Source organism: Anolis carolinensis, unplaced genomic scaffold (genome assembly GCF_035594765.1).
Source record: "Anolis carolinensis isolate JA03-04 unplaced genomic scaffold, rAnoCar3.1.pri scaffold_9, whole genome shotgun sequence".
Taxonomy (NCBI): Eukaryota; Metazoa; Chordata; class Lepidosauria; order Squamata; family Dactyloidae; genus Anolis; species Anolis carolinensis.
Genome location: NW_026943820.1, coordinates 15,851,475 through 15,877,762, shown reverse-complemented (window position 1 = coordinate 15,877,762; position 26,288 = coordinate 15,851,475). Strand labels below are relative to the sequence as shown.

The following is a 26,288-nucleotide window of genomic DNA, read 5'->3' as shown; positions in this document are numbered from 1 at the left end:
GTAATATCTATTCTCTTTTGGGGGGAGAGGGAACTCAGAGCAACACCCAGCCCCAGTTCTGCCAATGAGTAACATTCCAAGAAATATAAAAAGATCATAGCACATTAATTTCTCCTGTCCAAATGGAAGAAAGGCAATAAATCAGGTGGGAGATTTTGCAGTGTAATGAATAAGAGTAAATAATTTAAAAGAATTACAAGTAATATTCTTAACTTGGAATGTCAGATACATGTGGCAATGACCAAAAACTGGATACAACAAACCACCTGGAATTAATGTTAAAGCGTCAGTTAGAAGATAGGAGGATTAAGACAATTTGGACTAAATTGATATACTTCATAGATTTTATTTTCATTTTGACTATTTCTTTAACAGCTATTTGGTTGATTTGTTTATTTGCTTGCTTGCTAAGGGAGTTGGGCATGTTCAACCTGGGAGCTGACAGGAAGCTAGATTTTAACTGAACTTTAGAAGTGACATCTTCATGGCAATGAAACCAACTGCTTAGAACAGCAGATCTCAAAGTGTGCTCCACAGAGCCCTTGGGGCTCAGCAAAGCATACCATGGCTCCCTCCTCCCCTTTCCCCTTTAGTATTTCTCTTCTCTTTCCTGCTCCTCCCTCACCTCTCTCATTGCCAAGTGCCTCCCTCCTTCATCTCTCTTGCAGAAAAGGGTTGGACTAGATGCCCCCTGGGGTTGCTCCTATTATTATTATTATTATTATTATTATTATTATTATTATTATTACAAAGGCCAGATGACCATCTGTTTCTGTCAAAAACTTTGCCCATGCCTGATATATAGATATTATATATACTATAATATAATATGTAAACATTTATTAGGACTCCACAAGAAACTTTTGCTTCAAAAGGGGCTCCTCGGCTGAAAAAGTTTGAGAACCCCTGGCCTTGATAGATGGTTGCTCTAGCTCTAGCTTGGAGTTCCTGCATAAAACAAGAGGTTGGACTCAATACTTACGGAGCCTCTTCCAGCTCTATGATTGTGTATTTCTATGCCATAGCTTTTGTTGCTATCATTGTATGTTTTTGTAAGCATTCTATATAAATCAGTTTAATTACCGGCATGGTCTCACCTACCAAACCAGGTTCGACGCAACAGAATTTCAGCTATGATTGGTAAGTAAACTGTTGAGCTCAGGCTCTATTTGTGATCCTTAATAGTTTTTTTAAAAAAATCTGCTTCCATTCCCTCACAAATCACAGAATCATAGAATCATGGAATTGGAAGAGACTGCATGGTCCATCCAGTCCAACCTCCTGCCAAGAAACAGGAAAATCACATTCAAAGTACCCTGACAGATCCAGCCTCTGCTTAAAAGCCTCTGCTTAAAAGAAGGAGCCTCCACCACATGCCAGGGCAAAGAGTTCCACTGCTGAACAGCTATCACAGTTAGGAAGTTCTTCCTAATGTTCAGGTGGAATTTCCTTTCCTGTACTTTGAAGTCATTGTTCTGCATCCAAGTCTCCAGGGTAGCAGAAAATAAGCTTTCTCCCTCCTCCCTATGACTTCCCTTCACATCTTTATACATGGCCATAATGTATCCTCTCTTCTGCAGGTCCAGCTCTTTAAACTGCTCCTTATAGGGCTTGTAGAGGAAGCTGTCCCATTGCCAGTGTTGAGTAAATATTCAATTATTAGTTCAGTGGATTTCTGCACAGCTAGGGTGTTCTCTCATTGTTTACCTCAAGAAACAAAATATTTTGGAGACACCTTAAAGTGAAGATGCTTTCACATCCCACTGAAATGTAATTGTTAGAAATGCGGTCATGGTAACTAAATTTTAATGCATGACAGCTCTAGCAACAATTGCCTTTCCCTGTCAAATTAATGGCCTCCAAAGGTTTTAAAAATGAGCTGTGATTCTAGATCAACTACTTAGATACACAACCACCTTGGTTACATAGCTAATTAGCACCTCCTGACCCAACTACTCCTAATCTTGACATACCAGGCAGCAGCCTCTGTGAGCAATGGTGGTCTGTTCTCCTGAAGATCAGAATGCATGAGCCTCTTTCATGACTGCTCAGAAGCAGAGTCCCTGACACAGTTCCCCCTTACACCAGAGACTGCCTGTGAGAAGGGCTTGAAACATCAATCTGCTGCAAAGTGACAGGACAGATTCCATCACTTGCAGCAACTGCTGTTCAGTAAGTCAGGACTGGGAGACTTTGACAGCCCCTATGTATTCCCTGCACTATTTAATATAGAGGGATTGTTAATATGAACCAGTTACCAATGCATAATCTGAGGCCAGGGAGACCTCAAATTTGTTAAGCTGAGGGCCAGTTCGTGGTCCCTCCCCAAACTGTTGGGGGCCGTACTATAATTTGAAAAAAAAAATGAACGAATTCCTATGCATACTGCGCATGTCTTATTTGTACTGCAAAAAAAAAAAAAATGAAAGAACAATACAATATTTAAAATGAAGAACCATTTCAACCAACATAAGCTTACCAGTATTTCAATGGGAAATGTGTGTCTGCTTTTGCCTGATGGGAGTGTCAAGTGAATTAGGATTGTTGTTGTTGTTCTTGTATGCCTTCAAGTCATTTCAGACTTAGGGCATTCCTAAATCTAAAGTTTATGGTGGGGGTGGGGAAAGGACCTTGGGGGCCACATCCAACTCAAGGAGCATAGTTGGGGGACCGCTGCCCTTGGCTATGCATTCGTAACTGAGATTGTGAACTCCAGTCATGATTTTTGACAAAATAATAAAACATTTGCCAGAAAAAAAACACAATGAAGTCTAAATACAGACATTGTACAAATATTATATCTAAATAGTCCCACGGTTGCTTGTTCAGGAATATTTCAACTAATATTTATACAGTGTTTCCCTTCACACAGCAGACCCAGGGCACTTGCATTTTTGAATACTTTGAGTAACTGCAGAATCTCACCTTTAATCCTTTATATCTGACTTACAACCAAAGTGAATGATCTTGGGAGAACAGATTGTTTCTAGCCCACAGTGGTTCAAGACTACTTTATCCTGAGTAAATCTCAGATGGGTATTATTGAGGAAACCTAGCTGAATAGGTGGTGAAATTTTTGTTAAATATGATTCTTATTGTTGTAGCTGAGAGACTGCTTAACTAAGGTTGTTATGATGTGATAATATACTCCTGTTAAGAAATACAGAGCACCAGACTCCTGAACCTTTTCAGGGTCATTAAGCAGCTGTAAACATTATTACAAAAATAAACCAGAGATTTCATGCTTACATTTTAGCCCAGAGCTGGGTGTGCTGAGCAAGTGCATTTTTTTATCTCTTACAATCAACGCTGGTGACATTTGGGCATCCAAACAAATTACATCACAAATATTACTGCACCGGGTAGAATATAGGGTGGTTTATTTGCCAGATGATTAATAAATAAACAGTAGGACAGTAGGGCTGACCTATTCTTTATCGATGAATATATAGACAATGCTAAAAGACATGGCTGAAATAGTTAAATCTTGGCAGGAACAGGGAGAGAATCTATCTATCTGAAAAGAATTATTAGATGCACTCAGTCAGTTCCTGACATTGCTTCCAATTTTGATTCATTCTTGTTAACTGTTAACTTAAATCAGCCTACCTTTCTTTGAAAGCGTTACATTGATCCATAGGGTGAGAGGCTGGTTTGCCTACTAATTGATAAGTCATATCTGCAAGTATCACTATGATTAAAAATTAAATAATGGGTTTTATTTCTTTTTATTTCGTATCAAAAGCATTGCATAAATTAGTATAAAACTGATAAAATGAAAGGAGCACAAAGGGCTAAATATCTTTTGACCAAAAGCGGGCAACAGCGATTGCATTGTCTGTAGCCTCAAACAATTCTTCTGTACACAAGGCAGGACACTGCGGACAAGCATACAGATGCGGAGTTGTCTGCTCTACTCCACAGTCACACAAAGTGGAGGATTCTTCTATGTAGTGCCATTTTGCCAGGTTGTCTTTTGAAAATAGGTGTACAATAATGTACTTTTACTCCCCCCAAAACCCCACAGAATTAAATAAAATGAACTGGCACCATTACATTACAAACTATCTTGATAAAACAGCATCTTTGCTGGGTGAAGAACTGGTACAGCTTGTTAGAATCGACACACAACTTACTTTAACTAGATACGTAATATTTGCTGCATCAAGAAACAACTAAGAATTATATTATCTTTGTAGAAGCAAAATTACTCATTGCAGTAGGCACTCGCATAATCAATTAACTGTGTTTGGTAGCACTTCATATGGCAAGTTAAATTTAACTGTGGTTAGCATAGGATGTTGATTCATCATATCCCAAAATGAAAGCAAGAAGATTTTAAAAGCTAACAAATATAGCTCATCACTAGAATAAGAGCCTGAGGGTTGTGCTAAGTAGTCCAGGATCCCTGGTTGGTTGTACAATTTGGTGTAAGCTTCAACATTTTTATTGCATTGGCCGTAAGGATGGAATTCACTGAGGAGTATCCAATTTCAGCTTTGAAGCCTCTTTCTGCTGGAGTGGGACATGAAGAGACTTTATCTATGGGACAGATCTGAATATGCATAAGCTCCCATATTGGGTCTGTATAGGATAGGTGCAGGACCCTTATATGGGTCTGCTCTAAGATCAGAAGGAAAAATATTCTCCAGAAAAGAAAAATATTCTCCAGTGCCCCAAATTCATATAAAGGAAATAAAGGTTGAATTCTTAGAACAGACTGACTGAAATGCATATTGAGGAAGGAAGAATTGTGTCTTTTAAAAGGGACCATATCATAATATCTATCCTATGGCCCCAAAGGGGAAAAAAAACAAATTCAATAGTCCAGTACAAGTTTTCTATCAGTCAAAACACGGAGATCAAGCTCTTTGTATTTGCAATTGCAAATAAAAGAAGTTAGAATGGGTTAAGCCCCTCCAAATCAATCTGCCTATATTTAAAAACAATTTACATCTGCAAGCCCCCTCCCTGAGTCTATGATTATGTTGATCATTTCATTTCCATTTCACAGGGGCTTAAAGTTTGATTCTGTGCAAAACTAGGTATAATGCGAAATGCACATATGCAACAAAGATCAAAAGCAAGATTGATAGTGAAATATTCATACAAGGTAGCCCAGCGAGATTTTGTACACAGGGGTACCTGTCAGGAACATAAGCTTGGATGCAAACCATCAAATAACGACACACAACAATATTCTGAAACTCCAGGCATACAATCATATTGTGAGTTGTCTGAAATACTGGGCTGTCGCCAGCTTGCTGGCTCAACAGACTAATACTTTGGCCTTTTCATCTCCTCGGGGCCTGAGTTCAGTTGCTCTTACCACTGGTCAGGTCAAATGCTTTTACCTGGTGTTGACATTCCTGGCATTCATTCTAGAAGCAAAAGGGATGAGGGAAAGATAAAAGCCCATAAGTTCCCTTTGACCTAAGCTGCTGAAACATCTGTTGGTTGAGTCATGAGCTGCTTGTTGGCCAAGTTCGACAGCAACTGTGCCTGTTGTGGATTATCTCGCTCAGTGGTAGGTGTCAGTGGAATAAATAGATGTATTTCAAGAGGAAAAGAAGCACTCTCATAAACAGATCTGAACACAACGGGGAGCAAAACGATCAGCTGAGACCAGGTAAAGGTAGCCTAGATAATAGGTTTTTCTTGTTTTGTCATCATTGGTTTCTTTATCGCAATAACATTATCTATTGATTATCAAAACACGTAACTATAATCCAAGATTAAGTGCAACAAAAGCTTGAGCTTTCTGAACAGCATAGGCTTTAGGATTTGCCAAAGCACCAAAGGTCAAATTATTGTGTATCAGAAACAGAGGGAGATCTGGGTTAGAGCCTCTCCCATCCCATTGCATCCGGCGCACCTCAAATACATAAATGCCAGGAAAGTGGAACCCATTTTAATTGCAGCGTTGCTCTAAAGCATTTGAGGGCATTTCAGTGCCATTTCCAACTTGCCAGATGATTTTGAAAAAGAGGTGCATAGAAGATGCCAGCATAATATTAGCGGGACTTAAAATGCTTTGTGCTATTCAGTCTTTTCTGTGGATAATAATCAATGCATGGATGGAAAATCAGGTTATTACTCATTTTCTGCATCTCACCTTTGTGTCCTGATCTGAAGGTCTAATTAGAGCAATATCAGGAACAAGACAAAAAGGTTTGATCCTACAACTACCCTCCACATTCATGCATTTTTTTCTACATAGATAAAATGAGAGAGAGGTCACATAAACATTTTTAAGAAAAAAAGATTTGTATTAATACATGCATTTACTGTTTTGAATGGTTTATTTTAAATAAATAAAAGCATAAGCTATTGGGCTTTAAATAAGAATATGCTTTAGTCATGGCCACTGTAAAGCATCAGTGCATAAAATTACTTCACCAAATGAATGTAAGAACATTTCAACTGTCTGGATAATCAGAAGTCTATGCAAATGTGTGTCCTCCTTATGCCCAATTGTGCTGAAATGGAGCCAAATACAGGAATTAGAATGAAATGGTCAAGAAATGGCTCTACATTTGATTAAGAAATGGTTTAAAGTTTGAGAATCCATGCAAAAACTTCCATTTGCATTGCTTTGGTACCTTAAAGCATAAATCATGGGAAAGAATAGTCAGAGAAATGGCATTTCGGCTGTTTATGCAGTGGACACAGGTGTCACAGATATATCAACTATTTGCCTAAAACCCAAAGAGCTGTCTCAGAAATGGAAGCAACCCTTAATTCATTTATGCATGCATCTGATTTGCCTCAGATTACATCAGGCTCTGTGATGAGATGCAACTTGACATACCCTGGTGAAATGTAAAAATAAATACAAGACATGAACTTAAAGCAATAGTGTTCCTTTACAGATGTGCCTAATTGCTCCCATACAATGCAGATAGATTAGGACACAGCTCAGCCTCAACTCGGATGAATGAGGGTCTGCTAGGGAAATTTTAATAAATGTGAGACTTGAAATTCTGCACCCTAATGATTGCTCCAAATATCCAAGTGAGCAAAACTAATTTTCCTGAAATACAATGGCATACCATAACCCTGGAAACAAAGACAGACAGCAGTATTAGCTCCACTTTCCATCCAAATGTCTTTTAAAATCCAGATGTAAGGCTGAAGTTTTCTGATTGAAATTTCCCAATATTTCTTTAACTTGCAAGCAAACATTGGGAGTGGTGGGAACTATACTGGACCAGTGGTGTCCATGCAGTCAATCATTTCCTGTCCATATAGTATTTTTTCGAATGGAAACTGTACCCCTTTCCAAATTCCTGATGGAACTAAAATAATATTGGTGTTCAAACAGCAGATTCTCAAGAGAAACCATGATGGGATGAAGAGATTGAATTCTGTGACGCACCTGTAAATGTTCCAATATAATTTTAGGTTCCTATGAGGGTTATTGAATCTTAGGATCTGGCCCTGAGTCTCCAGCTTTCATGGACCACCTCCAAGGAGAGATGCAGGGACACAGTTTCCAGTTTTGTTGGGTTGAGCTCTGGGCAACACGGAAGGGCTGTGTGTACCCACCTGATGGCTAGAGTCTATGAAATGTTCCTGATTCTGTTTTGCTGAGTGAAAAGGAATACAAATTTCAGAAGATATGATCACTATGTGGGCAGGTGGATAGGTTTGAATGGTAGGCTGTGGGCATCCATGGCTGATACTTAATCCATAAAATTTATGACCTCATCACATGGGTGAATTTGCCTGTCCTATGACACTATTTCCTCAGTTCAGGGATGGAGTGTGCCGAATCCCATAATACAATGTAAATCTACTTCTGGTGGGTCTCCATCCCTGAAGTGAAGTGAAAGTGTCGTAAGAAGAAGCAATGAAAACACAAAGGGGAATAGGTAAGGGGGAATGTGTGTCACGTATCATTCACCACGATGCAAGGTGAATCCCCCACTATTGCCCACCATGTGGACCTCAATATGATGAGGTCCTTAATGATCTCACCAACAACAGCCGCCGGTCTCTGATTTCTGGCTAGAAACTTCAAGGGCCTTGGTGGAACCTGAACCCTATTCCCTATGAAACTCTTTCCTTTTTTAAGGCATGCAATTATATACTATGGATGGATTTTCAATATCACTGCTGTTTTGACCCATATCTTTTAAAAGATTACCACCTGGCATGGGCAGAATTGAACATCTGCTTTTGCCCTTAGAGACATATAGAGAGGGCAGAATTTAGCTCTCTTCAATGGGAAGGAAAAGCCCTCAGGAGGTTCTCATCTCCAGAATTAGATTAAAAGACTTCCAGCTTTCCCTCCCCAAAACTGTTCAGGATTGGCCACCTGTTTTCCTGATAAGTTTTTTTAAGTCTTGTTTTATATAAATATTCTTTTCAGAAATGAGTTGGTTAAAAATTCAAAGGTTCAAAGCTGAGTCCCATGAGAAAACAAGCATTTTTGCAAGGCAGGAGGAGTGGAAGAGGGAGGTACTAGGAGCACTGTTATTGGGAAGTAGGTATATCAAAGGAAGAAGTGAAAAGGGAATGTAGGTTTGAGCAGCAACACACTTCCTAAGAATATACACCAACTATATATATATAAAAACCCCATAATCCCAGAATCTTCATTTGGCATAACCAAGTATCATTCTCTTTATCTTCACAATTTGAAACTGGCTACTGATAACAATCGCTCCCCTGCAAGGCAGTGTCCAGTTTAAGGAACCTTCTGCTGATATTATCACTACTGCCATCATTTTTATTAGTTGAGCCTGACTAGGAAAATGAAAATGAAGGTTTCAGCTGATAACTAAACCAGAACTACATTGTGATAGGTTTTGATCTAGAGTTAAATGGTATAGTCTTTCCAGAGCGTGGTTGGTGTTCTTCCATGTGCAGCCAAGACGGACGGACTGATACAACAAGTTTATACAGTAGAGTCTCACTTATCCAAGCTAAACGGGCCGGCAGAAGCTTGGATAAGCGAATATCTTGGATAATAAGGAGGGATTAAGGAAAAGCCTATTAAACATCAAATTAAGTTATGATTTTACAAATTAAGCACCAAAACATTATGTTATACAACAAATTTGACAGAAAAAGTAGTTCAATAGGCAGTAATGTTATGTTGTAATTACTGTATTTATGTATTTAGCACCAAAATATCACAATATATTGAAAACATTGACTACAAAAATGGCTTGGATTATCCAGAGGCTTGGATAAGCGAGGCTTGGATAAGTGAGACTCTACTGTATCTTACATCTAAATTCCAAGCTTCCATACTTTAGGCACAGATGAAAACTGAAGAGAAAATTGAAGTATGCAAAATGAATGTTCATTCAAAAACAGAATACTGTTGCCCATTTGCCAAAAGAGTTACATCAATTGTAAAAGAACTGGCTGCTGGTTATTTGCCAGTCTCAAAGTTCTGCTCAAGAACTAGCTTAACTGTTATAATGCAACATCATATTCATGAATATTCTCATCGCTGGGGCAGAAAGTGCACCTGTTAACCCAAAGTTTTAAAAGTGGAAAGGTAAATCCTGTTGGTAAAAAAAAAAAAGGAGCAGACAGGATGAGATTTCCAAGGTGGTTCCTGCTTTTTCAGGGCTCTCTGTACCCATTCTTTGCGTATGGTATAATCATAGGAAAGCAAAAAAGAGCCCCAATCAGAGAGTACCTTGATAGATACAGGTGTGCCATTGTGAAAAACAGCAAGGATAGATGCAATCAGTTTAGAAGAATCAGTCACACACAGACATGTGTGAGCTCGTATTGCAATCATATTTGGACAAAGTCAGAGAATATTAATTAACAGTATATTTTTTCCTCCCATGCAGGTCGAAAAATAGAGTTCTAAGCTCAATACTGAGTCCCATATACGTCTGTATATAAGTGGACCTCATGTATAAGCCAAGGGCAGGTTTTTGGGTCAAAATTATGGATTTTGATAGAAACTATGGATAAGGGTTGTTGTGTGTTTTCCAGGCTGTATGGCCTTGTTCCAGAAGAATTCCCCCCGATGTTTATACTTCACAACCTCTGAGTATGCCAGCCATAGATGTGGGTGAAACATCAGGAGAGAATGCTCTGGAACATGGCCATACAGCTCAGAAAACACACAACTGTGGATAAGTAGAGAGTCATTCTGTAGAGAGGAGAAACCACCATGCCGCCAATGCCATATTTAATTCAATTTTAATATTTATATGTTGTAGGTTTTTAACTGGATTGGTTTTTTTACATTGTGAATCTCTCCGAGTCTTGTTTAAGATGTATGATTTCAGCATCTCTGATATTGTCATATGGCATTAAAAGCTATTTTCACCATTAAATATATTTATTCTGTTGACACCAGCAACCAATGCAACATAAGCAAAATACAGTAGAGTCTCACTTATCCACGTTCTGGATTATCCAACGCATTTTTGTAGTCAATGTTTTCAATATATCGTGATATTTTGGTGCTAAATTTGTAAATACAGTAATTACTACATAGCATTACTGCATATTGAACTACCTTTTCTGTCAAATGTGTTGTATAACATGATGTTTTGGTGCTTAATTTGTAAAATCATAACCTAATTTGATGTTTAATAGGCTTTTCCTTAATCCCTCCTTATTATCCAACATATCCGCTTATCCAACATTCTGCCGGCCCGTTTATGTTGGATAATTGGGACAAGAATTGAACAAGTACAGACTAGACACATGTGGTATGTCTTAATTTCTTATTTTGGAATGCTGAATTATCCAAGAATTTTACAAACCAGTAGTATCAAAGAGTCAGCTTCTCTTCCAGCTGAGAAGAGAATAAAAACATACATTCTTCCTCAACTTCAGACCTTTGGCTTTCATATTTCATTTTATGGAGAATATGTCAGGCTTTCAAAAGGCTTCCTTGTACCCACTTGCACATTTAAAAAAATGATGCAGAGGGACAAATATCTAAAAATATTGGAAGACTTTAAAAATATGGCTGCTTAGAATAATCAGAGCTATTCATTTGTAACTCCAGATTATGAAATGCCTGTATTGTGTGTCCTTCATCCAAGAACAAATTCTTTAACTTCACAGAAGCTATTCATATCACACCAATGGCCTTGGCATGCTATCAGGAAGCAGATCAATTTTCAGTTCACTATATAAGGGAAATGCACCTTATTATCTTTTGTAAAAAAACAGAAACCCTACATTCCTGCTAATGAAATAATGCAATAATGTAAATAATGTAAATAATGCTATGTAACAAAATTTGGGGGGAAAAATCTGTTCCTGGTTTGAAAATGTTATTTCCTGTTTAATTGTGCAGTATTTACTTGAAAAGCAGTTTTTCTACTCCAGAAACTTTGTTTTTGTGGCTGCTACAAACTAAGTTGAATTGGTTGAGACTCTATGACAGGAATGGTTAAACTTTGGCCCTCCAGGTGTTTGGACTTCAACTCCCACAATTCCTAACAGCCTACCAGCTGTTAGGAATTGTGGGAGTTGAAGTCCAAAACACCTGGAGGGCCAAAGTTTAACCATGCCTGCTCTATGAGATAGTAAAATGTGCTATAGCAAGATGTCCCTCTCGCAAAAACAAAGATTTTGCAGTTTAATAAACTTTTCCATATTTTTTTATGATAGAACCAATTAGGAAATGATTTATGATCCAGGAACAAAAATTGTAGTGTTATTTAATGTAATTCCATTGTCAAATATCAGAAGAGTGTATCTTGTATGGATTAAGGATGTGAAAATATTCCAAAACACCCCATCCTTGAGAAGTAGGAGTCCTTGTCAAGTACTACTATGTGTTTGGCTCCTCTATTAAAGCAATAAAGATACAGGGTTGTTGTTTTATAATCTGGTTTTGTGTGAAAATATATTGCAAAGAAAATCCCATCATGAAATTTTTGCCAAAAGGTTTCCTGAAATCTGAAGAATTGGCCTCAAACTGCACAGCAAGGAGAAAACATTGGCTTTTTTCATGTAAGTAAGGGAAGATTTGAAGTCAGATTGATGTTATCTGAAAGTTGGGCTGATAGTATCTGAAAATCCAACAACATCTTGCTCCCCTGGGCTATAGCAACCATAGAAAACCACCAGCTACAAGGTTTCAATAGAAAACTTAATGTTAGATTATCCCAGGGCCAGATAAGTAATTTTATTGGAAGGGATATAACTATAACAGGGAATGTTAGGAAACAGCCAGAGCAACACAAAGTTTTTTTTAACAAGTTCAAATATAAGGAAATATGGCTGTGTTCATCTGCACTAGTATACAACAAACTAGGAAAGCTTATGTTTCAAACTTCTTTCTCTCGATCTCAAAGATTCTAAAAGCTATCTTTATATAATGTATTTCAAATATACAGGCACAGGACAGAGTTCAGATTCAAGATTTAATAATATGGATTTAGAAAATACAACGGCCATCTAAATCTGAAAGGCCATTTTTCATGTGAGATATTAAGTTGAACTTGAGAAACTATGGGGGAACTCAACATCAGTTAAAAAAAATGCTTCCTTTTCCTGCCTTTTACCATCAGGTTCATTATCAAGACCTTATCATTTCCCAAACAAAATGTATGGATCCAATCTAAAATGTAGGTGACTTTGGAAGTGACTGAACTGCATCTGGTCACCTGAAAACATTTCAGGATATGCGATACTATTCCCCAGAGACCATGATTCAACAGTAATTTCTTTAAAAAAACTCTGAAATAACAGAGTATCCACACTGTAAAATGAAATAGCTTTGAAATTGATTTCCTGCAAATAATCCTGACCATGACAGTGTTGTGACAAATTATTTCTTAAATATCTTTATCTCTTCAAGTTCCAAGACTTAATTGAAGGACACCACTAGAATTAAAATAAGTATTTTACCTGGTTCAGCTTGTGTAGACGTCTCCTTTCTGCCTTTACGTTACTGATAAATATGACATATTATCAGATTTCACCTATGGTTAATGATACTATGAATAATCATGCTACAGTATTGAGGGGGGAGGAACATTTGCTATTAAGATAAGTGTCCTAAATAGCAGATAATCTTGGGAGTGTATGTCAGAAATGTAGCACAAAATGACTGGACCCACAACAGTTCCTTAGATCTACTATACAGACCACAAAGACATGCCATGGATGCTGGAAAACAATATGGGAGACATATGCATGTGACACCCAATGATGGATGCAGATCACTTTTATGAAAATTAAAGCTCTAAAATTTAATGCTAGCATACCAGACAGCAGAAGTATCATAGGCAGAATAGCTTCTAAGTTATAGTTTGTTCGACATTCTAGTTCATCACAACAGGTTTTAATTGATATGATTTCTTATCCCACCCCATTGCCAATTGGTTTTCCTAGTACTAGATGTTTGTGCTATCAAGAGAGGGAGTTATGAATACTTAGCATCAGTGATGTCATTTTCTTGACAGAACTAAATTAAAGCTGATAAAAGTTCAGGCATGGCTTGATCTCAGAGCCGTTCATCTTTGGAATCGTTGATGGCATCTCCTCTAGCACCACAGTCCAAATAAATTGTTTGGGTTTTTTTTTCCCTGGCAGCTATCTTCACTGTCCAGCTTTCACAGCATAGTTTTATACTGTGCCTATGTCTGCCTACTTTGAACATATCATGACATAATGTGACTTGTTTGTTTATTCAAAACTTTATTACGGTTCAAAGACCCAATGTGCTCAGTGATAAAAGATGCAGAACTGGAAACTGATTGATAAACTAACTTGTTGAAAAGGCAATAATGCTTGGTAAATTGAGAAGCAGTATGAATAAAGGGAGACCATGCTCCAGGTATAAGAATCAATATACCTGAAGTGTGGTCTCCCTCATAAAAAAGCCATGGGCCAAAAGCAGTGTGGGATAAACAAGAATGGGCTCTGTGGCATCCATATGTTGCAGGTGGCTCTCAGTGGCTTAACGCAAACTTGTGGAATGCTTCAAAGCTTCCCCAAAGCTCTGGAGTAGCTCCACACTTTAGGATGTGTGTAAACAGTTTAGCCAGTACTGATTCACTGCAGAGACAGTGTGTGAACACTTTACCTTCACCCTCTCCTTCCCCTTTGATAACATTGGCAAAGCAAAGGAGCCACAGCAAAGAGCTCTCTGCAGCTCCCTGACTGCCACTGTGGCAACGAATGGCAACAAAGTTGAAGGAAACCATCTAACCAGACCAAACCAGATTCAGTGCAGTCACTGTTACAGTTTGGGAGCAGTTCTGTGAAAACGCCATGGCAGAAACACCTCTGGACCAGTTCCTGGGTTTCCTGCCCATGTAGATGCCATGTCTTGAAGGGAGAGTCACTATGGGTCAAAGTTAAGATGACAGCAAATATCAGCAAAAGACTTTCTCTACTCAGTTTCTTTCTGTGTTCTCTTTTAAAGTCACACTCCCAGACATGGAGGCTATGTATATACACCTGATATAACACTTTACACACCTGACGAAGTGAGCTATAGTAAATGAACACTCATGCTGAAATATGATTGCTAGCTTTTAAGGTGCCAAAAGACCTCTTATGGTTTTTCTGCAACAGATAAACACGTCTGTTTCTTTGGAAACTACGCATGGTTGTATCTGCTCAAGTTTCTAGGTTCATTCAAGGACAGATAAACAAGAGTCTCATGTTAGCAATGCACACATTACACATTGAGTAAGCATGCAGAGATGTGAGTGATTTTCACACCCACAGCAAAGAGACAGAGTTATTGTTGTCTTTCCAGGCTTCTATAGAATACTTAATAACCGCCATATAAATTAATAGCATTCTTTCAGAAACTTGTTAGCAGTACAGAAATGGGAGAGTTTGACGTGTTCCCGTTCCAAAACGATAACAAAGGAGAAAGGAACAGGTTGCTACTACCGATCAAGAAAGCAAAAAGAAACAGTCCCCGTGAAGCTTGTTTTACCATTACAGTTTTGAAGCTAGTTTCTACATTTGAAACAAGCTTTAATAATAACGAAGTATGTTGTATTATTACATGTTTGTTTTTTGTCTGTCAAAGAAAAATAACAGGCTGCTTCAAGAATGAGAGCAGTTGGATTTCCTCCCTTCCCAAATGATCAGAGAAAAGTACCTTATATTAAGAATGTGCTTTCCTTGCTCTTGAAAGGGTAGAACAAAATAGTCTTCTAGCAATTCTGAGCCTGCCATATAAGTATTATGCTGTTACAGATTTCAAAAGGTTAGCTTCAATGAACCTGACATGAATCTAACCCAAAATAACCCATTCAAGAGAAAAGTAAGAAATAATTGCTGTTTTCTCTTTTTTTTCCTGCTCAGCTATATTGCTATAATGATTTTGCATAACAGATTGAACAAAGTGCTGTTGTGACAGGTGGTAGAATTCAGCTAGTAAGCACAGAGACAGGGTTCAATTTAGTTTGTGAATCCTTTAATTGTTGTGCAGCTAATTAAAGAAGGTTCTTTACACTCGCAAGTGTTTACCGTTGCTAGTATGCATACATGAAAAATTAAATTGTGCCTTCAAGGGCTGAGAACTATAGAAAAATCATAGCTGATGCTGCAACATGCTTACCAGCTCAAAATAGCTGCTTTTTTCACAATTGGAATTTGTAAAACTTTTTGCTAAGCAAATATAGAGCTAATTAGAAGTGTTCGTTGGACCAATTAACATTTAAATAAATAAGCCATATTGCACATTTCACAGTCTTTATTTAATGATGCTTCTTAGCTCTTTGGAAAGATTCCTTTAAGTACAAATAAGTTGTCATAAAGAAATGAAAGACAAAAATAGCACCATAACAGCATTTGTCTCTGCGCTTTCCTTTCTCCTTCCCCTTGAAGCACCGAAGTCATTTACTGAAACCTTATACCTGGAATGGGAAGGATAACAACACATATGTGACTCTTGTGTTCATTTTCCCAAGTTACCCTTCTACATTCTTGAATACAATAGGACAAATGTTGATTACTATTTTAAACTACTATGACAGGAACATGTTTGATTACTGTTTAAAAATACTATGATAGCAATGTTTGTTCATTTGGAGCTTTGCCCTGTGGTAAAGGATCTTGGTGTTTCTTTCTGAAAATATCCCATATTTATCTCAAAAGGCAGCAACTGAAGGCAAAGTATGTGTAGGAGTTTCTGAAATGGGGGCAAAACTGGAAGCTGAGCAGTGTGAAGGGAAATTGCTAATGTGAAGTTCAACTGTGAACGCTTGTGCATCTGACAAACAGCTTGATCTTCACCCCAGTCATTAGGAAGAAATGTGCCAGGATGTAAACCGACTTCACAAGGACTAAAAGAAGTGGCTTAAATAAATCACTCAATTTGTGTTTACCTGGGCTGTGGATTATGTTGTAAAACTAGTAATGTTACAGTTATGTCTAACTCAGTCTTGAGGCTACTACTCCTTCTACCGCATCAATCAAAGAAAAACGTACACAATTTTCTCTCAAATTCCAATACACTTTCAATCAGTGTATTTCCAGCATCAAGACTTTTTTAGATAGCTTAATCTTTCCTCCCTCTTCCTCATTTTATATTCACTAATACAAATCATATTAAAGCGAATACACACACACACACACACACACACACACTTTCCCAAGTAAAGGTAGAGATCTTGCAATCATGCTAATGTGGATGGGTCTCACTTTTGACCTTGGCTCTCAGAAAAATTAACAAGCATCAATTAACATTTAAATAAATGTGTCAGATTAATGGAGAATGCACTGAATACAAAAGAGGAAAAGTAAATGCTAGTTTACACAAGCATGCAGTAGCTAGTGAAGAGCTACAGGCACAAATAAGCCATCGAAGATTAAACATCAAGGATAGAATGATTATACAGAATATCTCTCAATGTGAAATGCAGTGCTTTCTTTTATGAAATGCGTTTTCAGGTCTGTAGTATCTGTAGTACAAATGAAGACAAACAGAGGCTGGACACTCTTAATCAGGCATGTAGCCAGAGAGTTGAACTCAATGGCCTCTACAGCCATCTCCAACTCTTATGATTCTAGCTTTCTATGCCATAGTGAAGCACTCTCCTTGCATTTGCAACCCCCCCCCCCCCCCTTTACTCCTTTCATTTTGGCCAGCTTATTATTTTGGTGTCATTAAACCAGAATTCCTTGTTTAGATGCCATTGAAAACTGTGATTGAACGAAACTAAGGTGTCCACATCAAAGCCACTGCACAATAGGATGTAGTGGCTTGGCTCTTGTTTACCAGATTCCCTTTCAGTGCCTAATGGGGCATTATCAAGTTAATGTGCATTTAGTAGGCTTGACTAGAGGATACTCCCTTTAGCCTGGTGTTTGAAGGCTGGGAGCAGACTTGTAGCTGGGAACAGACTTGAGTAGTAAATCTTCCTGCTAGTAACGGGCTTACAAAGTTCTCAAAGCTATTAAAATATGAGATGACTAACAAATATACAGTTCAATTTCCTAGGTTTTGTTTTGTGCCATATAAGCCAGCATGAGATCCATCTCTATTCCCTATGTTTGCTGGTTGCGCCCCAGATCAGGAAACTGGTTATCTTGCCATAGGGATTCAGCGGGCTGACCTGGGATATTCAAGATACAATTTGTTGTCAAGACACTCTGATTATCATTTGCTTTTTTATCGTGTCAGAAGCGACTTCAGAACATAGTGCAAGTTGCTTTTGGTGTGAGATAATTGGCTGTCTACAGAGACGCTGGCCAGGGGATGCCCAGATGTGTTACCATCCTGCTGAGAGGCTCCTCTAATGTCCCCGTAAACTAAAGCTGACAGACAGGAGCTCACTCCATCTCGCAGATTCAAACCAGCAACCTTCAGGTCAGCAACTCAACCTTCAAGTCAGCAGTTCAGCCAGCACAAGGATTTAACCCATTGCGCCACTATGGCTCCTTGCTGCAAAGACTGGAATAGCAGATATGCATAGCCATAAAATAGCAAATGACAATAATTGAGAAATAAGGAACACATGGAGGTAATTCTGGTTGTGCATAAAACAAAACTATGAAGTAAACAGAGATTATTTAGATAAAATGATGGTTAATAGCTGTAAGTTCCAAATACAGTGGCAAATAACTGCATATCACACAATGTGGTTAACAGTAAAAAAGTAAGAAATTGAATGTTGTCTACCTACCATACAGAAGCAAGGGAATTCTAATTTCTAACATTGTGGCATCCACTCAACAAAATGTCTTGCTAGAAAACTGTGATCTTATGCTCACCAGACTCAACAGCAGAGTCAACAACGGCCATTGCAACAAAATGGAAAACTACTCCTAAAGAAATTTGGGAAAGTTTGGCACTACCTTTCTAGTCTGGACAATACTGCCACATTACTAGGGGCCCTTCCACACAGCCATATAACCCAGAATATCAAGACAGCAAATCCCACAATATCTGCTTTGAACTGGGCTATCTGAGTCCACACTGCCATATATTTCAGTTCAAAGCAGAAAATATGGGATGTTATTCAGCTGTGTGGAAGGGGCCTAAGACATGCAAAGTATCAATTATATGTAGGGAAATAAAGTTATGGTTAAAATGAACCCATAGGAAGCAGACTACGAGGAACAAAACAGTTCTTCCCATCAAAGACCTTCCACAGACCAACTGATAACCCACACCTCTGAAGAACCCAAAAATATAGCAGAAGGCTTGAGGCTTCATTTGATATTGTTGCTTTGTATGACAATATGTAACAATGTTTTTGTTCCTGGGTTATAAATGTCATTTCCTAATTGGTGCTATCATAAAAACATGGGGAAAGTTTGTTAAACATCCTGCAGCACATTTTGCTATAGTTTTTCAATGAATATCTCATTGAGCCTCAACCAATTCAACCTTGTTTGTGGCAGCCACAAAAATGAAGTTTCTGGAGTATAACACTACTTTCAAAGTAAGTACCGCACAATTAAACAGGAGATAACACTTTCAAACCAAAAACAGATATTTTTTTCAAATTTTGTTACATACTGTTATTGTTGTCCTTTTCCTGTGGTTACCTAATTTTCCAGACATTGGAATCTTGAGATGTTGATATGTCCTGGCTGTGGCTTTCATTTATATTTGTTGCTCTTTTTATATGTTTACCTTTTATTTATATATTGAATTTATATCTTGCCTTTCTTCCAGAAGAGGATATGGGATGATATGAGGTAGGCTATTTGTTTTTCACTGATGACACCTCTTTTATAAATAAACCATTCTATTGTATTCAACACAGCAACCATAGGATTTCAATAAAATAAGGTCCTGGTGATCCTTTGCCAAGGTTAGAGTTCTGACAGCTGTAAGGACCACTATCACAGAAACAGCATTACACTGCTCACAATATATCTTTGGCCTCCCATGGAATTTAAAATCAATTCTATTTATGACATATATTGGGGATAGGGTCATACTGTAAATCTCTAAATCTCATGAATTATGTCAGCAGCACTTGAAAAATGCCAGAATCCATCAAAGAAACATCCTCCTGGAAGTTTGGAAAGGACATTATGAATCCTGCCATGCTATATGTATAATATCCTTCTCAAATATTAAAATTCTACCTCTTTTAAAAAGAAAAACAAGCAGTAAAGATGTGGAATTCGTCGTTGCTCTCTTGCCTTTACAATTCAAAATCAATCTACAAATTAGTCTGAAATAAAACTCCAATGTCATACAACCATCTCTTTAATAGATAACATGTTACATTTCTAAAGAAAATATAAACCAAATATGCTAAAATAGAGGAGAATTTGGGTTTCTAATACTTGACACTAAAAAACTATTTACCAATGTGGGTGTTGGCTCAAAATGTCTCAAACATCAATGACCTTTATAAATAATGTAGAGTTCATAAAGATGATTATCATGTTCTAATTAAAAATGTATAAAGAGAGAGATAATAACAATGATTTGCACTTCTGTCTATTGAACTCCAAGTACTAATGAATTTATCTTCATAATGCTCCTACATTTTCCAGTATAACAACAATATGAATATATTTTAGAGCTCAACCCTACCAAAAGAAATCAAATTTAGATATGCTGTTATTTATAAATAAGGTGCACTATAAATAAAAAGAGGCATTATATTCACTGGCTACTTCTTAAATCCATGGTTAGAAAAGATTCAGTTTGCCTCCTTGAAAGAAATGTGGCTGCTCTGAAGAACTGCTGTGTCAAGTTGTTCTGTGCAGATTTAAATGGTATGTTGGAAGATAACAACTTTTGCATTTTGCGACAGTGCCAATCATCTTCTATTGTCTAATTCACAGCTCCAGCTGACTTTATCCTCTTGATGCTACTCTCCACAGGTGAACCATAGGAAGGTGTTCTTGATGGCTGCTCTCCGACTGTACAACTCCTGTGTCCTGGAGGCAATGCTGTGGCTGCTTGCTATGATCAGGAAGCCATGTGAATGCTTCTAAAACACCTCTCCATGAGAGCAGCTAAACATGGGGAGAACAATCTATGTAGCAGACCATCTTATGATCCAGCCCCATGTAGAAAATCTTCACCAAGACCATAGGCACCAACCCACTATAAAGGGATCTCAAAGTGACAAGACACGACAAAGAAAATGTGTGTATCTCAGAAAGACAAGAGACAATGCTCAAATCCTCACATTTCTAACAATGTGGCTGCATATTAAAGGCTAGGCTCACTTCCTTTAGGTACTGTTTAAGTATGAGAAGGGAAAGATCTATAAGGATAACATAGTATTTCAAGGCCATTTTGATTGATATGTCATCTCCTGTGAATTAAAGACCTTGTTTACAAAACTGTCTGAGTGAGAAAACCTGGCATCTCAAGTGGTTCAGCATCTCAAAAAAAAAAAAAAAAGCCTGACCATGTATGAAGATTAGACAGGCGGCAGGGAGGAGAAAGGCTGCTTGTACGATCCCAAAAGCAGGCCAAGCTAAAGCAAAATAGCAGAGCTTGGAAGACTCCTGGCCGAGTTGGGCATCCATGCAAGAGTTGGCCTGAAAGGCTAGGATGCCTTCCAGTGACACTGGAGCCAGAGAGAAACCAAAGCTTTCGCTGACCTTGGAACAAGGATTGCAGCAGGCCGAACCATTCTTCAATAACTTCTCCAATTAATTTTGAAAATGCAGTAGGAAATGACCATTTTTTTCTTTCTCCATAATTTAAATAGAACATTTATTTGTTCCAAGCCCCTCTCTCTCTCTTTTAGAAGCTCATTTTCTTTCCAGATGAGACATTATAATCTGCAGCATCAACATCAACAATCTTATGGAACCTTAAAGCTAACTAATATATTATGGCATGAGCTGTTGCGGACCAGAGTCAACTTTATTAGACATGTTTGTCATCTTCAGTATGAAGTGTATACAAGTACAGCTCTATAGAGGTTAAGGCAAATTGGCAATGCAAAAATCACACTCTAAGACAAATCTAAAGCCTTAAAACAAAATGAACACAGAGAAGATTCCTAACATCAGTAGTAGGTGCAAACACAATCATGTTAGTTCTTTCTCTTCATGCTCAGATGAAAAGAATCAGCCTCAATTCAGCTCTTTCATGCTGGGGTTTCCATTTTAAATTCTTCTGCTGGATGAGGGAAATTTTCAGATTACTTCAGTTTTTAAAACTGAAACGTTGCCCTGTTCTGTGGTTTTTTTATTCTTGTTCTTTCTAATGCCAATTTAGGATGCTTCATTTATGTATGGAGAACTATTATTGGCATGTATATTGATAGAATTACATTTTTTTCTGTGTGACTTTTTCTTACTGAATCGTGTAAAAATGGCTCAACTGATTATCCTCAAAACTGAAAAACATGTTTGGGATGGTCTAAGCTGGCACATAATCTATGCAGCGTATGTAGTACACACAGAATTCCCTTTGGAGAAGCCTGAAATATCCCAATGTCATTGAGGTTTTTTTTTTCTTGTTTATACATTCTATAGATTTAAAGGCCAATTGGAGAAGCGCGGCCAGATTTCCTGAATCGCTATAGGTTTCTTAATTTACTTGTGGTTTAGTATGAAATAGAAATATGCAAAACTTTAGATTGTGTGTTATTTCTTTCCATACAAATTGGGATGCGCGTTATAACTTCATTAAGGCACAGCTTTCAATGCTTCCCCAAAGGAGAGATTGCCTTCTTGAAGTCTCACCATTAAACATTCCCATCAAAATTATGTTTTTTACAGGAATTTGGCTAAATTCTCAGTTACAAGGCTCATTTTGCAGAGACACTAATTAATGGCCCACCACTTGGAAGTGAGGTGGAGTGGAATAGGATGACACCACGCATTATTCTGTTGGCAAGTACATCATTCTAGTAATTAATGTAGGTGTCTTTTATATAAAAAAAGAGAGAATGGATTAAGCAATATGGACAACAGAAGCTTAGCTGTTCCTAGTACTTAACATATTCCATTGCTTTGCCTCTGCTTTGAAGCTCATTTTCCATCAATGCTCTCACACAGCTGTCTTAAATATACAAATGGAGTTTATCAGTTGGAAAAGTAAAAGTTATCATCACATCTGAATTTAAGGTGATTCATGTTCTTCACTGGGGACATAAAACAGTCATGAAAGTGTTTCGCCTTCTACCTCCTTCCCCATCTTAGCTAATTAGGATCTTTTCTCTTACTGAAGTAGCATCCCTACAGCTAGTTTCATCTGTCTCTCAAGGAAATGACTGCAGCTAAAATATCCACTGGATAGAATTGGATAAAAGGGGTGCTGTTTCATATGAAGAGACAGGTCCATGATACCAAACCAACAAATGTGAGTTTGACAATTCTGACAGGAAAGTCCAGCAAATTCTGACACTTGGTTCTTCGCACATGCATAGGACAAAGGATGTGTTAGGACATCTCCAAGTACTTGCTGAAATCATTTATTACTATACATATAGTATCCTGAGATAGATCTCAAGGCCTATGCAATTGAAGACTGCACTTTGGGATTTTGGAATTCAAAGTCAAAATATTCCAATGCCCCAACAGTGTTTAATTGTCTGGGTTTGGGTTTCTCAAAATTGTGACATGAGCATAGACAACAGCAAATCCATAATGACCACAACAGACATCACACTAGTGCCAAGCCATAAATTTCTTTCAGAATGATAACAGAATAGCTATCTACATCAAGACAGACAAGGGAAGGATAGAATTGGGGTTCGGATTAGAGCAAGAGGAGTTCCGGGGAAGGTGAAAGAAAACTATCTCCCTAAATTAGATAAACAGAGCTTATTGCAATGATTACATGTTATCTAATGTTTTTTTCTAAGCAAAATTAGTACATCACATCTATAGTTTATGAAATAGTAGTACCAGGTTTGTAGAAGGAAAAAAGTCCCACAATTTGGAAATATTAATATTTGAGAACAACAGGGAAATCTAAACTAGGGATGAACTTTGACTGAGAAAGGAAAGAGAAGGTGAAGCTACTCTTCCTCCAGAAATTCTCTATGAGGACACTGTCTGAAAGACTGTTCCCATTCCGCTCCCCTGCAACCCCAAACAATTTTCAGGTTCCTTTTGGAAAGTCAATTGCATTAGCACTAGGCCTCCGATTGCTCTGGGAACAACAATTTGGACACATAATAACCGTGAGTGAAATCATTAAGCAAACCAAAGGATTCTTTAGGCAATTGCCATTGGGAAAAACAGTCTACACATAATTTGATGCAACTCTCCCATACAACTGTCTCAGATGTATACAAGGACATTTTAGACAGAAATGTCTAATTGTGGTCTTTGCCAGTGACCAAAGATTCCACGGAGGGCTCCCTTCTATCTCGTTGTACAGAACATCTTCAGGGGATACACCAGCTACTAGTGGTATGGAATTAAAGCAGCGACTGAAGGATCAAACAAAGAAGCTGCGAGCTCGTTCTCATGGGTCTACTCAGAGGACTTGTAGAGCTTATTGACAGACCTAACCAGGGACATCGTAACATCTGGTGTTTATGAGCACACACTAGCAAACTCTTTATATTAAAAAATTAGACTGGACCTTTCTCTGCGTAATTCTAACAAGGATAAAGTAACACCCTTCTTGTCTTCTATTGCAGGTCAGGCCTTCTACATTTCACTTTTATGCACTGGTACATTCCAGTTCTCAACAAAGAATACCCTAAAGGCTAGCAAATATAATTGTGTTTGAAGACCAAGAAAAGTTAAAGCAATAGGGATTACTGCAAGTAGCTTCACTGCGGAATCCAATAGCAAACTTCCTGAATGTTCAAAGCTGACTTTTACAAAGATTTCTGTTAAAGGACATTTATCCCGTTAGTAATAGATATCCTTCGGCAAACCCAACCAGGTCATGTTTTATCCTCTTTACATGTTGAGCTCAAGCTTCTTGCTTTTCTATCACCAAGTTTGTTTGGACCTTGCTCTCTGCAAGCTTCCCACTGTCTCACTCTGCCATTTGTATCTTAGGACACATTTCTCAAATGTAAATATTTTTGTACACATTCACTAAGCAACTAAAATGTAACAAAACTGCATACAGATCTCTTTGTTTTCTTCCTATTTCTATTTATCATTGTTCCTATCTAGGCTTCTGCTTGGTGACCTGTCTTCCCCTTCCACTGATTAAATAGAAGGGAATTCACTTGGCAATGCAAAATGAATGTTTTGCTTATAATTATATTGCTTATAATTTATAATATATAAATTCAGTGATAGTATGTACTGAAACTCAGTGAAACTTATAACATTTAAAACCTAACATCCCATCTAAGATGTGACAAAATCTGAAGTGAAGATTCAATAAAGTCTTGACTGAACACTGAGTGTTATTCGGTGCTTGAATGGTATATTAAGGCTCCACCCTCCTGAATATTTACTGGAATTAAGTCCCATTGGAATCTGTGGATTTGCTTGGAAGTAAATACGCTGAGACATGTTGCCCCTCAAACACTGGGGCACAAATGGCAATGAAGGGGTCAAATACCAACTCCTGAATTTGCTACTTGTATTTCAGTCCCAATTTGCAAATATTTGTTTGGCAAACTTTGAACTTAAAATTCTGGGTGATGGATTTTAAAATGTCACATACATTTCAAAGGAGAAAAATCTATAATGTATATTCAATTCAGTGTATTTGAATGGAGCCCCCAGATGGCGTAGTGGACTAAGTGACTTGAAGGTTGGGTTGCTGACCTGAAAGCTGCCAGGTTCGAATCCCACCTGGGGAGAGTGTGGATGAGCTCCCTCTATCAGCTCCAGCTCCATGCGGGGACATGAGAGAAGCCTCCCACAAGGATGGAAAAAACATCAAAAACATCCGGGCGTCCCCTGGGCAACGTCCTTGCAGACGGCCAATTCTCTCACTCCAGAAGCAACTCCGGTTGCTCCTGACACGAAAAAAAAAAGTGTATTTGAATACCTTGGAATTTACTGAGGAAAATTCCTAATGGTGTCAGTTTCTAATGACATCTACATACAAGAAAATGAGTCTGAGACAAGCCTTCCCTTAGTTATTAGAATGAGCATTTCTGTTCCAGATGCCTTACTCTTTCTTTATTCTGTGTGTGCAGTAGCTTGATGCTCAAGCAAGGCATGTACAAAAAGTGACTTCCAGCTGAGAAAAGTTTAGCTCAGCTGCATTTGTTCCCACTGCAGAAAAACCTCCTTTTGGCTTCCAAGTAAAGCAGCTATCTATGGGCCACAAGAAAAATCCCAGTCCCAAATCACATCTGTACAAAACGTGGAGGGCCCACACCGAGTGAAGCAAGCGACAGAAGGGAGACGCTGCTAATTGCGTACATCCACACTGTGTCTGGGCCCCATTTGGCAGCCACAACACCCCTCCTAGCTACCTAGGACTAAGCCCCAGCTGGTTGCGTAGCACACGCTTGCTGTTGGTGGGAAGAAGCAAACACAAAGAGCATCCCTTTTAGTCGCTCGGGTGACTAGCATTCGGGTTTGCCATGATGGCAAACATGACCTGCTTTTTCTCCTGACTGCCGAAGGCAATTGATCCCTTCCTTTGCCCTGAAGCCTGGTTGAGAGCAGGCATGGTGAAACACAATACTGCAACACCTACACTGGTGACAAGGCTGGGAAATCCTGAGTAGGCAGCTAAAATCTACTTGACCTAATCTACAGCTTTCACCACAGAGGTTCTTTGAAAGGTTTAATAAAGGAGATAAGAAGTGTTGGGGCTTGTTGTCCCAAGAAAAGTCCCAAGTATCTTTTCTCCCAAATAGACACTAGAGACAGGAGATACAAATTACAGCTTTATTACTGATCAAACTGAGGGTGACCAGCAAAGGAAAAATTGTGCTACGAGGTTGGGATGCAGCTCAGCCCTTTTATAGTCAGCACTTTTTGAGCATGTGCAAAGTTCA

The 26,288-nt window shown here is 38.2% G+C and overlaps 1 protein-coding gene and 1 long non-coding RNA gene across 9 annotated transcripts in view; one reads left to right on the top strand and one right to left on the bottom strand.

Moving 5' to 3' along the window:
- znf536 (zinc finger protein 536) overlaps window positions 1-26,288 on the bottom strand; it is a 486,877-nt gene that overhangs the window by 271,214 nt on the left and 189,375 nt on the right. The window lies entirely within an intron of this gene.
- LOC134293643 (uncharacterized) lies at window positions 5,452-22,470 on the top strand. The gene is made up of 2 exons (XR_010000587.1): window positions 5,452-5,629; window positions 20,266-22,470. It is a non-coding gene; the product is annotated as an uncharacterized LOC134293643 (long non-coding RNA).